The sequence below is a fragment of the Pseudonaja textilis genome, chromosome Z (genome assembly GCF_049901715.1).
Source record: "Pseudonaja textilis isolate UNSWEBS1 chromosome Z, rPseTex1.2, whole genome shotgun sequence".
Lineage (NCBI taxonomy): Eukaryota > Metazoa > Chordata > Lepidosauria > Squamata > Elapidae > Pseudonaja > Pseudonaja textilis.
Genome location: NC_142008.1, coordinates 74659904 through 74678405, shown reverse-complemented (window position 1 = coordinate 74678405; position 18502 = coordinate 74659904). Strand labels below are relative to the sequence as shown.

At 39.7% G+C, this 18502-nt stretch overlaps 1 protein-coding gene across 1 annotated transcript in view; it reads right to left on the bottom strand.

Annotated features, from left to right (window-relative positions):
- CNTNAP2 (contactin associated protein 2) overlaps positions 1 to 18502 on the bottom strand; it is an 850526-nt gene that overhangs the window by 708029 nt on the left and 123995 nt on the right. The gene's annotated exons all lie outside the window — the stretch shown is intronic.

The following is an 18502-nucleotide window of genomic DNA, read 5'->3' as shown; positions in this document are numbered from 1 at the left end:
GTAAAAATGAATTGGTTTTCATATTTGTAAATACAATCTAGATTTGATAAAGTTGTTAAAACAGAAGGTATTAATGATAAGTTGGCTGATCTAGATAAAATTTTGACAGGTACTGATGAAAAAGTAATAAAAAAACTTTATGGACATTTGCTAGAGTTTAAATTAGAGGAAGAACAAGTAAAAGAAACAATGATTGCGTGCTGGGGAAATGTTGGATATGGAATTGACTTAGATAAATGGCAAAAATTGTGGTCTCAAAATTATAAAATGACAACGTCAATTGCATATAAAGAAAATTTATGTAAGATGTTTTACAGGTGGCACTTTCCCCCAATAAGAATTGCGAGGATGTTCAAGAATAAATCAGATAAATGTTGGAAATGTCATCAGATACCTGGTTCATATTATCATATGTGGTGGACATGCTCAGATGCAAAAAGATATTGGACTATAATTCACACATGGTTGGAAAAAATGACAAAACAACACATAGACTTTAAACCTGAGATATTTTTATTGGGAATTATACCAGAAATATATTGTAAAGAATTGAAATATTTGATTGTAAAAGTTTTAACAGCAGCTAAAATTGTATTTGCTAAGAATTGGAAAAATGAAAAAATACCTATGCAGGAGGAAATTATTAAGAAAATCATGGACTGTGCCGAAATGAGTAAATTGACGTTTGAAATTAGGGAACAAGAGGATAAACAAATTTATATGATATGAAATTTATATTTATAATTTATATTTCATCAATGGTTAGATAAAAAGACATGATAAAGAAATAGATTAGCAAGCCTTACAATAAAAGTTAATAGATTGATATAGAATACAATATAAAATATATAACCATTGGATGAATAATGTATAAGATTAAATCATAATGAAAATTAGACTATCTCGTATAAAATGATGGAAAAATAGTTTAGTCAAATTAATGTTTAATAATTGATATTACATAAGCACAAGCTAGATTGATAAGGTGAAAATTTATATAATTTGTGAGTAATGGTAAAAAAAGGATAGCACAAAAGACTGTAACCAACTAACACACTGTATGTATATAATTGAAAGAGGATTTTATGTTTTTATGTTTTGTTTGTATGTTTGTTGTAAAAAATAAAAACTTTGTTCAAAAAAAATATTACAATGGAATTATGAGAAAATCTTATATTCTAATGGAAAATATAAAGATGGTTTTCAGAGAATGTTATTATGAGTCTAAAGAAAATGGTGGGTAAGTAACTTGGACAAGAAAGATTGACAAACAACTTCAAGCAATAAAGGACAAGGAATGATAACTCAGTCAACAAATAGAGAAAAATAAAGAAAAATAGAGATTAAGATAATCACTGACAAACTTACAGCGAAGTCAATAGTATTCAAAAATAATCAGAGAAAAAATTCTCAGAGATAAAGAATATTAAAAGACGGAAATACAATACACAGATTCTTTTATAAAAGCATTTATAGAAATGATTTTTAAAAAGAATACTTTCATAAACCAACTCCAATAGACCATGAAGGGCAATAGGTCATAGGTCAGATATTAAATATGAACTAACCAAGATGAAATGAAATACTAATTCATCTGCATTAAACCAGAGAAGAAAAGGTGCTTAAGGCAGTAGCTATGCTCTGTCAACAAATACTGAACAAATTTATGTTGTCCCAACAATGGGAAAGGAAGAGATATGCAAGGGAACATACAAGTTACTAATCCATTGCATCAATTAATTCTTTATGCAAGCAAAGTTTTGTTTACAATCTTATAAATAAATTGTAATTAATTAATTATACCTAAAGATAGAAAAGTTAAATGAATATACAGTTTAAAAAAAAGAAAAGAAGCATGAGGTCAGCTAGTTAATTGAAGATGGAAAATAGGAATTCTCAGTTTGGTAGATTGCCCATGTAACCTACTATTACTTGTTTTGGGACTGTAAAACCCTACAAAAAAATTAATGACCAACATTTTTAAATATCAAGTTACTATGCTGTCATAGAACATCGCAGCTTAATAATTTCAGCTTGGCCAGTTTAAGACTGTTTCAATGTTGCTATAATATCCTTCTTTGGTTTTGATTGACATATGATTCTGGCATTAAATCCACAGTCATTCTATCAACTTACACAAACGAATGAGCAATTTAGAGTTTACAAGGATATATATCACATCAAACTTGCTTTCAAGGGGTTCAAGCAATTCCAAAGTCTCGAAATTTGTAAATGTCTGTTCTTACTTTTATACAAGCAGATTGATGGAGAAGCTTTAGACAACTTTGATTTTATTATACATTTGCATTCATTGTTAAAAGCACAGCAATATGAAAAACTACATATGGGTTCTAATACCCCCAAAAGTCATAAATAATGGTTTACAGATGCTATATACTAGACAGTAGGGCAACCCAATTAAGCTGTCCTATTGTCCAGATCAATCATGGAAAACACTAAAATTTGCTAGTTTTTGAAATATGAGTTCTAATTCCTGGAATGTAAACAGCTGCAGACCTGGTCATTATCATATATATATTTTCTTCTTTGAGAACTTCCTGGACATTTTATGAAGTACTGTTGACTTTTAACTTTTAATTGGACTGCCATTTATCAGAAATGGTGTAGGGTCTCCTGTTTGGGTGGGGGTTGGACTAGATGACCTATAAGGTCCCTTCCAACTCTGATTATCTGTTGTCTGTTATTATTTAACCTCTAAGAAATGACCACAAACACTGTGAGTATAGAATACTATTAGCCAAATGTGATTAGACACACAAGGCATTTGTCTCCTATGCTCTCAATGTACATGTAAAACAACAAAGTAATAATAATAATGATCATAATAATGAAGGATAATAATAATTACAATGATACCAATAAAAGAAGGTAGTGAAATAGATCAGAAAGATAAAAGTAATACAGTCATATATGAGTAATATATTTAGACATAAGACAGAACTGTGGAAATTAAATTTCAATAGAGAGATGACACAATGGGGGGAAAAACTGTCTCTGTGTCTTGTTATTTTGGTATGCAATGCCCTGTAGTGGTGTCACATTTATCATTTCTCATGTAAAAATAATGTTGATACATGAAACATTTTAATTAGATAAGGAAAAAATCCTTCTGATTCTCTTTTCATTTTTTTTTTTAAATTTCCTCCATAACTCTTTTACTATGCTTTTTTCCCTTTCTCATCCTTCAGGAACAGATAAAAAAATGACAACATACTATACAAATCAATATAGCATACCACAGTGAAGTTACACACAATGCAATTTTCATTAATGGCACATGAAATCTAAAACAATCTTCAAAGGATTTTGTCATGACCCTTCAATGTACAGAGATTGCCTTATTCTTACAAATCATTTAGAAATTGCTTTACATAGTTCCTTCTTTTTAACTTTTTAGCTAATGCCTCATTGGTTTTAATGTTTTCTTGCCTTTTATTACTGCATAATTTTATTTGGTTGGAAAGTGTTTTGAATATTTTATAGAAATGTTTTAGAGAAGCAGATTAATACAGTTTATTTTAAATGCCTGCTATATCTTGTTATCATATTGGTTTATTTTTTGAAAAAAGCTGCCTTAAGAAAAAGGACTGTTAATTATTTCACAAACTAGCAAAATGTTATAAATCCAGATGTTCTTCTTTTATCAATCCATATACTTTTGGGATGGTAGGAAATAAAAAGGATAGAACATTAATCTCTTTATATTGTATTGTATTGTATTGTATTGTATTGTATTGTATTGTATTGTATTTATATTGTAATAAATTGCAAATATTTCAATCTTAATCCACTTTAATTAACTTGTAATTTTATGGTTAATCTTTGAAATCACAAAGGTTTTTCAATATAAAGCTCCTTCTTGGGTTTTAATTCTTTTGTTACTACAATATTTTTTAAAAAGGGAAAAATGCTTATTGAATGACTAGATAATTTAAGTGATGTGGAGGTTGGGTAGGAAAGGTGATAGACAATTTTTAACTTTAAAATGGCAGGTTGAGTTCTTTTTTTAACAAAAAAAATTTTTTTTTATTGATTTTACAATTAAAACAGACCAACACCACATACATAAATGAAAGAGAGAAAAAGAAGAAAGGGAGAAGAAAATAGAAAGAAAAAAATAGAAAACAATTAAAAACATTCTCGTCTTCAACAGTTTGTAAGACCTCTTTTTTATCCTTATTTTATGCCATATACACACACCTAATCCTTACATATATCTGTGTATCACTACAGGGGACAATTGAGTTCTATAGCAACTTATGCTAAAGTATATTATAATTTATGCTAAAGTATACATTTGCTCGCTTTGAAGTGGAGACATCGGAGACAGCTAAAATACAACCACCAGGCAATTGTAACTCCTACCTCATTGTGGAGGAACAGGAGGTGAGGAGCATTCTGAGGTCTGTGGACCCTAGAAAGGCTGCCGATCCTGATATCTCTGGCCGAGTGCTTAAAGACTGTGCTGATCAATTAGCCAGAGTCTTTACCAAGATCTGCAATTGGTATTTATCCCAGTCCACTATTCCATCTTCTTTGAAGGCTTCCACCATTGTTCCACTGTCAAAGAAGTTCCCTATCAATAACCTCAATGATTATAGACCAGTGGCACTCACTCCTATCATCATGAAGTGCTTTGAGAAATTGGTCTGCCGGCACATCATTTCTGGTCTTCTGCATACATTTGATAAACACCAGTTTGCATACAGAAGAAATAGAACTACAGAGGACGCTTATAGCCATCACTCTTCACACTGCTCTGACTCATCTAGAACGGCGGAGGGAGGGAGCTATCTTAGAATGCTTTTTGTAGATTTTAATTCTGCATTTAACAAAATTCTTCCACGTAGATTAGTGTCTAACCTGAAAAGTTAAGGAATCAGTTCTCAACAAATGAACCAGCAAATATGCGGAAAACTCTTAAAAACATCACTGGCTTCAGCAAACCTCCTTCCCAGGCAGAAGAAAACCAACAACTAGCAGATGACCTGAATGTGTTTTACTGCAGGTTTGAAAAGAAACTACAGCCACCTAGCTCCACAACCCACATCTCAAACACACCAAAACAGCCAAGCCTCTTACAACCAGCCCCAATCCATTGGGTTCACAACCTCTGGTGATCACAGAAAAAGAAGCACAAGATGTATTATATAGACAAAAATCAGGAAAAGCACTGGGGCCAGACAAGATAACTCCTTCTTGCTTAAAAGTCTGTGCTGACCAATTGGCCCCCATCTTCACCCAAATCTTCAATAGATCACTAGAGATGTGCTATGTTCCTTCCTGCTTCAAATGCTCTACTATCACCCCAGTGCCAAAGAAGCCCTCCATCAAGGAACTGAATGACTACAGACCAGTTGCTCTAACATCTATAGGTATGAAAATCTTTGAAAGGCTTGTGCTGTCTCACCTGAAAACCATCATGGATCTGCTGTTAGATCCCAATGCAGTTTGCATACCGAGCAAATAGATCAACAGATGATGCTGTTAACATGGCTCTGCATTACATCCTACAACACCTTAAATCTCCAAATAGCTACGCAAGGGTCCTCTTTGTGGACTTTAGTTCAGCATTCAATACCATCATTCCAGACACTCTTCTAAGTAAATTAAACCAACCAGCAGTACCTGAACACACTTGTAAGTGGATCATAAGCTTCCTAACAGACAGGAAGCAGCAGGTGAAGTTAGGCAGAATCAAATCCAATACCTATACAATCAGCACAGCCCCCCCCGCTCTTGAAGGCTGTGTGCTTTCTCTACTTCTCCCTATATACCAATGACTGCTTCTCAAACGATCCATCATTAAAATACTGATGTTTGCTGATGACACAACAGTGATTGGTCTCATTTGAGACAACGATGAATCCGCATACAGAGAGGAGATTATACAACTTGCCTCGTGGTGTAACCAGAACAATCTGGAACTGAACACACTCAAACCGTAGAAATGGTAGTAGAAACCCTCCCATACTACCACCTCTTACAATACTAGACAACACCATATCAACAGTAGAGACTTTCAAATTTCTAGGTTCTACTCTATCTTCTTCTTCTTCTTTTTCTTCAGCGTTTGTCTCGCGCTCGGCCGAGGTCCGCTAATGTCCTTAAGTACTGCTTCCACACCTCTCTGTCTACCACGTATGTCGGGTCTGCCTTCGCAATCTCTAGATCGGCCTTGATCGTGTCCATCCAGCGTTGCTTAGGTCTACCACGCGTCTCGCTCCTCCGACAGTCACCTTCATTGCAGATTTGATGATAGATTCTTCCTTGGCGCGGCTCACGTGGCCGAACCATCGTGCCGGGACTGCCTCATGACCGTGGGGATGGGCACGACGTTGAACCGTCTACGCACTTCTTCGTTCCTGACGCGATCGAGTAGGGTGAGGCCTACCGACCATCGGAGCATTCGCATCTCCATTATCTGGAGTCTGCTTTCAACTTCTTTGGTCGCCGGCCAGCACTCTGCACCGTAAATGGCCACGGGGCGCACCACAGAGTTATAGATTTTCACCTTCAGGTGCATCGGCATCTTCTTGTCACAGAGGACGCCCGTGACAGACTTCCATTTGCCCCACGCTGCGTTGATCCTGGCTGCCACCTCAGTTTGTAATAGGCCTTCTTCCCCAAGAATAGTTCCCAGGTACTTGAAGGTGGAGGCGCGCGGTAGCTCCTGCCCGTTCACGTGGATGGAGCCTGTCATTTCATTGTCAGTGGTCAGGTATTCGGACTTCTTTAGGTTCAGCCGGAGCCCAAACTGCTCGAGGCGGTCGTGCCACTGTTGGACTAGGTGCTCGAGTTCAGCCTTGCACAGGTTAGCCAGGAACACATCATCGGCGTAGAGCAGCGTCCATGGGGCGGGCGTGTACAGGTCGTGTGTAATTGTGTCCATCACCAGAATGAACAGCAGTGGTGAGAGAGCAGAGTCCTGGTGTACGCCGATGGTGATATTAAACTCCTCTGATATCCCAGCTGCCGCTTTTACACGGCTTTTGTGACATCTATATAGGAGTTGGACCCATTGTACGAGCAGCTCAGGCACGCCGTGATCTCGCAGTGCGTACCAGATGAGATCGTGCGGGACTCGGTCGAAGGCCTTTTCCAAGTCCAGGAAGGCGGTGTGGAGCGGGATTTTCTTCTCTCTGTGAGCCTCCATCAGCATCCGCACACCGAAGATGGCATCGGTGGTGCCGCAGTTCTTGATAAATCCGGCCTGGTTGACGCTGATGTCGACGATGTCCCGAATGCGCTTATCAAGGACACGTTCGAAGATCTTCATAGTGTGTGACAGTAACCTGATCGGTCTGTAGTTGGAGCAGTCCGCTGGGCTGCCCTTTCCCTTCCAGATCGGAACAGTGGTGCTGCGGTACCAGTCGTGCGGCACTTTTCCCGTGGAGACAATGTTGTTGAACAGCTCGCACAGCCACAATGCCGAGCCCGGTAGTGCCTTTTTCCAGAAGTCGGCAGGGATGTCGTCTGGTCCTGTTGCCTTACCGTTTTCATGGCCTTGATGGCGTCGGTGACCTCGCTGGCATAAATGCCTGAGACTGGGCCTTCAACTAGGTCACCTCGCGGGGTTCGTGGGTGTGGGAACTCCTCGGTGGAGATCTTCTCGAAGTATTGCCACCACCTCTCGGCAGCGTCTCTGGGGTTCACGATTAAATTTCCCCTTTCGTCATTGATCCCATGAAACTGGTCAATGTCCAGGGTATTCCTATGTCTGCTTTTGGCTAGGCGGTAGATCTCATTCTCGCCTTCTCGCGTGTTCAGTTCTCATAGATGTCATCGAAGTGGGAGCTTCTGGCTGTTGCTACTGCTTTCTTGGCTGCCTTTTTGGCCGCCTTATATTCGCAGAGCTTCTCGCTGGTCTTGTCCTGAAGAAAGGCCTTGTAGAGCCGTTTCTTCAGGTGTACGGCATCTTGTACTTCCGGTGTCCAGAGCCATGTATCTCGTTCGATGCGTCTCCGTCCTGGCTTGGTGCAACCAAGCTGTTGGCAGCCGGCAGTGTGAACAGTGCTCTTCAACATGGACCACGCTTCCTGTGGCCCGTCGACCATCTGCAGGAACTGCTCCAGTTTGATGAGGGGTCCCGCCATCTTCTTCTGGTTCCACCACTTGATTCGTGGTTGGTCTGCGTTCCTTTTGTCAATCTTGGTCTTGGGCTTGCTGATCCTGATCTTCGCCATCAGCGGCCTGTGCTGACTGCTCGATTCGCACGGGTACACCTTGGCGTTGAGCACGTTTTTAGCGGCTCTTCGTCGTACGATGATGTAGTCGATCTGTGTGTGGTGGCTCCCGTTTCTGCTATGGTAGGTGAGGAGTTGAGATTCTCGCCTAATGAAGCAGGTATTCGTGATGGTCATATCATGGGAGTCGGCAAAGTCCAGGATCCTCTGGCCATTCTCATTCGTATCGCCTGTGCCGTGCCCGCCGTGGCACTGGTGTCCGTTTTTGTCCCGCCCTACATGACCATTCAGGTCGCCCGAGATGATGATGTCGTCTTCGTGTGGGATCTGCCTGAGTTGGATGTCGAGCAGTTCCCAGAAGGTATCCTTCTCCTCCTCGTGACATCCGGTCTGAGGGGCATAGGCGGACAAGATGTGTAGGCGCTGCCTCTCGGTCGCTACGACGATTATCATCAGTCGTTCTGTGAGGCGCTTAACTTCTGCGACGGAACTTTGCCAGCTTGGACTGACAACCACGGCTATACCGCCGCGGTTTTCCTTACAGCTGGTGTATATGATCTTATAGCCGTCTATAGTCGTAGCCTTGTTGCCCTTCCAGCGAGTTTCCTGGAGGCAGCAGATGTCCAGCTTCCTGTCCGCATGGCCCTGACGATCTCTAGGTTCTACTCTATCACATGACCTAAAATGGATACCTAACATCAAAAACATCAAAAAAGCACAACAAAGTTTCTGCACCAACTCAGGAAGCTCAAACTGCCCAAGGAGCTGCTCATCCAGTTGTACAGAGGAATGATTGAGTCTATCATCTGCACCTCTATAACTGTCTGATTTGGTTCTGCAACCCAACAGGACAAACACAGACTTCAAAGAGTAATTAGGACTGCAGAAAAAACAATTACTACCAACCTACCTTCAATCGAGGACCTGTATACTGCATGAGTCAAAAAGAGGGCTGTGAAAATATTTACAGATTCCTCACTCCTCCCAGACATAAACTGTTTCAACTCCTTCCCTCAAAACGATGCTATAGAGCATTGCACACCAGAACAACTAGACACAAGAACAGTTTTTTCTGAAAGCCATCACTCTGCTAAACAAATAATTCCCTCAACACTGTCCAACTATTTACGAAGTCTGCACTACTATTACTATTAATCTTTTCATCACTCCTTATCACCCATCCACTCCCATTTGTGACTGTATGACTGTAACTTTGTCGCTTGTATATTTATGATTTATATTGACTGTTTCCTAGTATGATTGATTGCTTATCATACCCTATGACTATCATTAAGTGTTGTACCTTATGACTCTGATAAATGTATCTTTTCTTTTATGTACACCGAGAGAATTTGCACCAAGACAAATTCCTTTTGTGTCCAATCACACTTGGCCAATAAAGTATTCTATTCTATTCTATTCTATTCTATTCTGTTCTGTTCTGTTCTGTTCTGTTCTGTTCTGTTCTGTTCTGTTCTATTCTATTCTATTCTATTCTATTCTATTCTATTCTATTCTATTCTATTCCTTGGATTTTCTTATTCAATCTGCCTTTGGATTATGGATTTCCTGTCTGGCTGCTCACAGCGGGTCAGATTAGGTTATCATACCTCTTCAGCCCTTTTTCTTAACACTGGTACATCACAGGGTTGTGTGTTGAATCCCTTATTCTATACTCTTTATGTTCGTGACTGCATTTCCACTCACGTTAGTAATACTATTACTAAATTTGCAGATGATACAACAGTGCTGGGACTCATCTCCAGGAGGGGGGATGAGTTGGCCTACCGAGATGAGATGGACTGGTTGCTTTCATGGTGTGGAGACAATAACTTGGTCCTCAACACCAATAAGACCAAGGAGCTTATAGTGGACTATAGAAGGAATATCCAGTTCTTGCTTATCAATGGAGACCAAATGGAGCAAGTGGCCAGTTTTAAGTTTCAGTAGTCATATAGTGGCCTTGAGCCTTAAAAATATTAAAAGTCATGATATTAATGAAGCCTAGATTGCATATTCTGATCTGCTTGGAATGGAGTATTTTACCCGGCATATTTTTCTTGTCTTCTTATTGCTCATATATGTATGGTTTCTTTTTATTCCTTTGTAACATCCTGAGTTATTTGATTAAGATTGGCTGCCTTATAAATTTGAACAAAACCCCCCCAGATAAATCAACAAGAGCAACCATTAGGACTTCTCCCTCATATGCAGGTATGACCCTTGACTGAAAGGAGTCTATATAACTAATGAAAAACATATATTTACACTCAAATGTAATGCAATGTTTTCAAACTGCTCCTGAAAATGTCAATTTTTACCAGTTTCTAAAACACTTCAATATTATATTAGAGATTGCTCTCCATTTTCAGTCTGTTGACACTGTCATAACCACTGGATTTTTAGCTTATGGGCATAGTTGTTCATTTGTCCTAACATTTGGATTAAGGCAACATCACATTATAAGCTATTCTAATTTTGTAAGAAGCCATTTAAATGTTATAACTAAAATCAAATATATTCTGGTTGTGTCCTGTCTATGTGCCATCAGAAGTGATTTCATATAATATTATGGTATACTGAATTAGGAAACTGTGACTCTTCAGCTTTGAATTGAATTTGGCCTTAAAAATATGGTAATGAAAAATAAGTTGGCTAATATTAACATATTTTCATTTCAATCAAACTATTTACATATAGAAAGGATCTTTATAAGTAAAATTTCCTCTATCACTGGTATGTTTTTGTTGACTCCATCTTCTTTTCAAAAGCTCTATGAAATAAATCAATTGATGGGATCTGTTTCTTTCCTGCATGCAATTTCCTGGGAAAGAAAAAAAAGAAACAAACAAAAAATGAAAGTTTCTGAAAAGAAAAAAGATGTGTGACAAAAAAATGTGATTGCTTTCATTGTCTGTTAACAAAGTTCACTTCAACAAATTATACTGAAGGGAAGATGGCTCTTGACTGAAAAAAGCAATTCCTATTTTAATTAAAAATGATAGAATATATTAGCAATGATTTATATATAAATCACTGGCCCTTATGGAGGCTGAAGACAAATACCCAGATTCCCTTCAGATCATTTTAGGAGATTTTAATAAAGCAAACTTAAGGAAAGAGCTTCCAAAATATTTTCAGCATGTCAATTGTCCCACTGGAAGCAAGAATATTTTAGACTAGTGGTTGGTCTAACTGGTGGGCTGTGGACTGGTGGTCCATGAGAAAATGTTGGTGGTCCTCAGAGAAATATCCCCACCAAAGCACCCTCCCAAAGCAATTAATCCAAGCTGTGCGGGAACACAAGGCTGCGCTGCCCACAAAGCCCACCCACCCACTGGCCCCCACCCTTCAGCCAATGCAAACCTTACCTTGAGTAGAGCTACATGAGCTGGAACTGAAAGGTAAGACCAACAGTAGGGGAGGAAAGTCTGTCCCGGGTGGCTTGCTGGGAAAGTTGGTCTCATATTCCAGAGCTTCAGTAGTCATAGAATTGGCCCTTTGGTCACCCTGGAGCAGCTGCTCCTCTAACCAGGTGCATCGTCCTGCCATGGGATGACCAAAGGGTATGAGTACTTGTGAGTACTGCAGCTCTGGAATATGGGACTGTCCCATGGTGGGGTTGGAAATCTCCGCTGTAGGGGCTGGCACCTGTAATGTGCAAATTTGTGGGTGGTGCAACATGCAAAAAGCAGCACAGCCCTTGCCAGCCAGGATGAGGTAATGGTGCTGTTGTAGCAAGAGGGGGCTGGAGGAACAGGTGGGCTGAAGTGGCAATGGAGATGGCTGGAAGGTGCGGGAACGCCACACTACTTTCATTTGCATGGTGCTCCCACACCCTCCAGCTCACCTCTCCTGGCCTGGGCTCTTCCTTGATGGTCACAGGCTGTAGGGATGGCCTGGGACAGGAAAAGTACCAGCTGGTGGTAGTGGGAGGTGGCAGAGTGGGCAAGTCTGTGCTCACCATCCAGTTCTGGCCTGTGCTCGCTTCTGGTGGGTGGGTAGGTGGGGCCTCCTTGAGAGAGGCCCTCACCCCATGGGGAGAGCCCAGCATGTGTGTGGTCCAGGGAGAGGCTTTGAGGCCTGGAGGGAGGGACCCTTCTCTGCTTGGAAGAGGTGAGAGAAACCTGGAACTTAGCCTCAGGGAATCCTCTTGTGTGGAGGTTAAAGGAAGGTGTTGCCCGGTTATTAGGAGCCCATCTTCCTTGGTGCTCTTTTGGTCTGCACATCCGACCTTCGCTGCCGGTTTGTTGCAGAACCAAAAGGAACTCCAGGTTAGGTTGAGCTGAGCGCCTTGGAAGCCCCATAGTTTGCCTTGTTGAGTGCTCAATCAGGCGAGAGCTTGAGCTTTTCTGGCCTCGACACCCCCTTTCGGCCTCCACACAAGAGGACTCCCCGAGGCTAACCTCCAGACAAAGAAGGTCCCTCCCTCCAGTCCTCAAAGCCTCTCCCCAGAGCACATGTGTGCTGGGCTCTTCCCAGTTAGCACAGGCCCTCTCTCATCTTCTCCCTATATACCAATGACTGCATCTCAAATGATCCATCTGTTAAACTACTGAAGTTTGCAGATGATACAATAGTGATTGGTCTCATTCGAACAACAATAAATCCGCATGCAGACAGGAGGTTGGACACCTTGCCTCATGGTGAGACCAGAACAAACTGGAACTGAACACACTCAAACCTGTAGAAATGGTGGTAGGCTTTAGAAGAAACCCTCCAATACTACCGCCCCTTACAATAATAGACAACACAGTATCAACAGACCTTCAAATTTCTAAGTTCTATCATAATTCAACACTTAAAATGGATACCTAACATCAAAAATATCATCAAAAAAGCACAACAAAGAATGTTCTTTCTGTGCCAACTAGAAAGAACTAAAGATTACAGTTAAAGAATATTCATACTTGACTTACTAATAGAGAATGAAGCAAAAATATTTAACACTGGGATACTAAAGGACATTTTTGAGCTAGAAATTAATTTTAAGTATGTCTGCCTCTATAGACTATAGAAGAAGGTACAATAGAAGATGTTACTTGAAATAATTGAGATTAATTTGAAAAATGATTTAAAAGAATTACTTAGAAAAAGGTGTTACATCCATTATATAAAAGTAAATAGCTGATGTCTTAATATATAAAATGGATATGCAATAAACAATCCTAGAGATGAATGCCCTTATATAGATTTGTTAAAGGTGGGAATAATTTTATGAGAAGGGACAAATAAAAATGTAAAGAAATCAAGTTCTATAACATTATTTAAAGGAATTAAAAATCAAATTTCTTAGAATAAAAAGAAGGAACATACTTTATTTAATAAATAATAAAATTGATATGTTGTTATTTCTCATAAATTTTAGGGATTTGTTTATAGATAAGTGAGTGGATATGGAATGAAGTTTGTTAAAATATAACAAATACAACCTTTGTTGTATTTTAAGAAAAATTGAAAAGTTATTAAAATCATATATACTTCTGATGAAAAGCAAATTCACACATACACTCACACAGATATATACACATTTGTCTTTATTATATTTTTTCCTTTTTTATTTTTTTTCTTGTACTTTTTCTGCATTTTCTATCTTTTTCTTTTAGTTTTTTCAGTTTTTGTTGCAAATGTTAACCTTTAATAAAATTACCAAGAAAAGAAAAGAAAATCACAGGAATTGCCCCTTTGAAGAATCACTTTGGACTACTTTGCAATATGCTATCTTAACAATTTGGAACAAAATTCTGTGTTTTAAAACATAACCTAATTTCCGATTTAAAGATATAGTGAAATTCATCCTATTCCGAATTACTCCTAGTATAATTTTAGATCTATTGATTTAGGTAAACTTTCTGCTACATAAATATGTTATTCTCCCTTTGACTAACTTCAATCATGTGAAAAAGTCTCACAAAACTTCCTAATGTTTTAAAAATGAGAAACTTACAAAATCTAAGTTTCATTAATATCATTATTAAAAGAAACATTGTGGCATTTCTGATTTTGGGCTCTGAACCCTATGCCACATGTGGAATTGAAAAGGAAGTAAAATGTCTGGAATTGCTTGTATATTTTAAAACAAGTTGAAGCTGCCTCTGAATAATTTTGCTATGTTCTTCTCCCAGCTCTTAACCTTCATGACCTCAGGATCCAACCCTCTTTTTTCCTCTTGCCCATCTAATTTTTCTTCAGGCATAAAGCCATCTCCCCTCAACCCTTAAATCAGGATTGACTGCTTCCTGGTCCCAAAGAATTTCTCTCCACTTCCATGCTTCATAGTATGTGCTAAAATTTTCTATTATACATTTAGAACATAATTTTCTTTAATAAATGTGTTTTTGTATGCTCATTGCAAAATTCTAACAATAATAACCAAATATACTTTGATGCATTTATGTTTGTAAACATAAAATTGATTTATTTGAATAAAATTATCAAGAAAAAAATTCTCTTACTTTTCCTACACAGATCAGGATGAATCCGTTTGTATTTATTGTAAGAATAATGAACTTGACTCAATATTGTCACATTATTTATATAGTTTTTAATTTTAGAATATTGCTAAATCATTCCAAAGCCAAAGTTACAATGAAATAAAACATAAATACCTTACATTTTTTGGTAAATCTTTGATTTGTATTATAGATGAGATTATACAATTTGAGCTAACCAAAATATGCAGTGTTCAACAATTATAAAGCATATATGTCTATTAATATAAAAAACAATTAGAATTTATGAGAAATTATAATGGAAAGTTATTTCCTTCCATGCTGGCAGGGTGAAAAATAAACTATTATAAAACACCTTTATAGACAAATGGAACAGGCTCCAATTCTCTTTTTTCTTTATTCTTAACATTTGTGGGCATGGATGTTGCTTTCATTCTGTCATCTGTGATCTTGAAAATAAAAAGTTTTGTTTGATCACAAGCATCAAGCAAGAAGCCAAGCAAAAGAGATCGCATGGTCTGGTGCCCACAGTGATTGAGATGTTGATGGCTTCCAAGAGGAACTGTGCAAGCTCTTATCCACAGCCTTATTCTTTTTCACACACACACTAATAGAAAGGAGACATGTATCAAAGGCACTAAAAACAATTTCTCTGTGTATTGATTCTGGTGAAAAGATAGCTGGTTTCATTTGTCTGCTTTTTATACATATTGTGTTTAAAGATTTTAAGTAATGGAGCACTCACCTTAAGTATGGAAAGAGAAAAGAGGAAGCAGGAAAAAAACAAGAAAATTATGAAACTGGAGTCTAGCCAAAAAAACATTTCAAGCCATACAAGTGAGTTTGGAGCAGAAATATTAAAACCATATGGATGGTTGCCAAAGCTCTTAAGTATTCATATAGAATCTCATTTGTGGAGGTGATCTGAGGCAGAATTCCCTACAAAGAGCTATACCAACTAGGAGACAAAAGAAGGACCAGAGTGAACTTCAGAATGGCAGAATTATACCATGTCAGAAAGAACGCAGTCAGCAAAAACAAAACAAATCAAGAATTTGAAAGTTCACAAAGATACAGGAAATAAGCAATCCCCATTTACTCCCTAATTTCACTCCAATCAAGAGAAAGGTTCAAACACAGACTTATTTCCTTTTTTTCCCCAATATTCATCTTTTGTAATGAGAGAAAATCTGAATATGTTGACATTTCACATCGCATGGATCAGTTATGTGCCATCAAGCTGATATTGATTCTTAGATTTATTATTATTATTCACAAAAAACAACAGCAAATGAGATAACTATGCTGGGTTTCATATCAAAATCACTAGTCGAACACTTCCCAAGCATTTAGGACTATGTGATATATCGGCAGATTATATGAGCAGATCCCAGTAAGGTGGCCTCTGCAGCTGACCAATGATGATTTTGTCAGTGCCAACTGTTTTTAAGTGCTTGCCTAGGTCTTTAGGCACAGCACCCAGTGTGCTAAGTACCATTGGAACCACCTGCACCGTTTTATGAGTCTCTGCAGTTCAATTTTCAAGTCCTGATATCTGTTTATTTTTTCAAATTGTTTCTTGTTGATTCTGATGTCACCAGGTATGGCAATGTCAACAATCCACACATTTTTCTTCTCCACAATCGTGATATCTGGGGTATTGTGTTCCAAAAATTTGTCAGTCTGTATTTGGAAGTCCCACAATAGTTTTGCATGCTCATTTTCAACCACTTTTTCAAGCTTATGATCTCACCAATTCTCCATGCTGCTGCGAGAGCCCAGGATGGGTTAGACTCCTTCTGATGATGTCCTTAAGTTGAGTTTGTTCTTCTATATAAAAGGCCAGCCCCTGGGAGTCTCCCCAGCTTTGATTCAGCTTCTTTTAGTCAGTAAGCCATGTCTCTGAAAGTGCTGTGATAGTTCTACCATTCAAACTCTTCAAGAAAAGCAAATACAGCTTTAAACATAGCTCCCGGGGATTCGGGCAGCTGTGTCTTCAGGAGAGCGGACTCTGCTCTCCTGCAATGCTGAGGACTCGATGTTCTAGCATGAGGGAAGGCAAGTAAGAGAAGTGTCCATCAACCTCCCCCACAGCCTTCCCCTTGCGAGCGGCCATGATTGTGAATGATTGGCAAAAGCGATAACAGCGCCAGCCAGCTGATCGCTTTTTACGGAGGCTGCTCTTTTCAGCTGTTGAATTGTCATTCAGGGAGCGACCACCATCACAGAGGCCACAGCACGTGCGGGTGGCATTTTGGGGGAGCAAATCCTCCATTGCACAAGGTGAGCAGCCATTTTAAGTGGCCCAACTTCAAATCGGCCACAAAAAAGGGCAAATATCTGGGATTCCTTGGCAGGAAGGCCCCACTAATAGGCAGTACATTCTGCGGGTAACTTCCAGCACCTCTTGTGCTTTGCCTATTCTTGCCATGGATCAGGACAAGGCCCAAGCTGAACTTCTTTGTCCAGAGGATTTGGCCCTCCAACCAGCCAGAAGAAAAAAGATGTAGACAGCAATTTCAATCAATACAGAGAGAGGTGGCTGCAAAAATTAGGGCCAAGGCTCTGGCCCCCAAGAAAACATCCCAAGCCTAACTTAAGGCTGAGAAACGAAGACACGCTGTCTTAAAGAGAAAGTTTAATAAAACAATAGAGCAAATGAGAGGGCAACTGCAACAGGCTTCCAAATCAGGAGAATGCCAGGGTTACCAGGGGAACCCTTCTAGGGGAAGGGAGGAAAATTCAGGATCCTTTGGAAACCCTCCATCTTGGTCTCCTGAGAGGCCTGAGGAACAACTCAATCCTGAGAGGCTTGAGGAACAACTCAATCCTAAGCATGTCAGGGCCTAACTTTAAACAGGCCACTTGGGCCTTTGCCCCCGGTTCCACCATCCAGCGTCCAGGGCAACTCCTGGCCTAGACCAAAATGTACCTTTACTCCCACTGCAGCAGGCCTTCGATCCTTTGACCCTCCCATTAGAAACAGGCCTAGGGAGATTCAGGATGTTGTCTCTATTGCCATCAGGCAGGGATTGGCTAAAGGATTCCAGCAAATCCTTCAGTCCTTAGAAAAGGCTCATTCCCTTTTCCCTTCCCAACCTCAGGGCCTCTAGCCTCTTCATAGAGGATTTCATCCCAGGAGCACAGGGCCCTCTCCACTCACTCAGAATGGGAGGATTATGGGGAGGACGACTGTGCTGACCCTTCTGTGCACAGTCACTCATCTTGTTTAGATCAGAAAGAGGGGGAGATCTGGGATCCTAACCTCTCAGAGGAGGAAGAATCTCACCCAGATCGATCTCCCTCAGCCACAGTCTTCAAACCAGCCTTATTCAAACCACTCCTACATAAGGCTCTGGTTACAGCCAAGCTATCTCCTGAGGAAGTGGCTCCCAAATCACAAGGGGAACACTCGGGGCAAGGTGACTCCCTCTTCTCTAAGCCGGTAGTTTACACAGAGTTCTTACCCTCACCCCTGTTGTTTCTCAACCTGGTCAGTGAACAGTGTGCTTCCCCCAGTGTAGGTCCTCGCCTTTCCCCCTCTTCCCATCATTCTAGCAGTCATTCAGAAGATGTTGGAGGAATGGGTGGAGCTAATTCTCCTGGCCCCCTATTGGCCATGGAGGCCCTGGTTTGCAGACCTGGTGAACCTCTCTGTAGCCTCTCCCTCTCCCAGCCCACACAATATCTCTCCATCAGGGAGTCTTGCTCCATCCTAGTGGTTCAAACTGACCATGTGGCGCTTGAGTGGCAATGGTTGAGAGAGGCTAATCTCCTGGAGAAGGTTATTCTCACCATCCAGGCATCTCGCAAACCATCTATGGCGCACATCCATGATGCCAC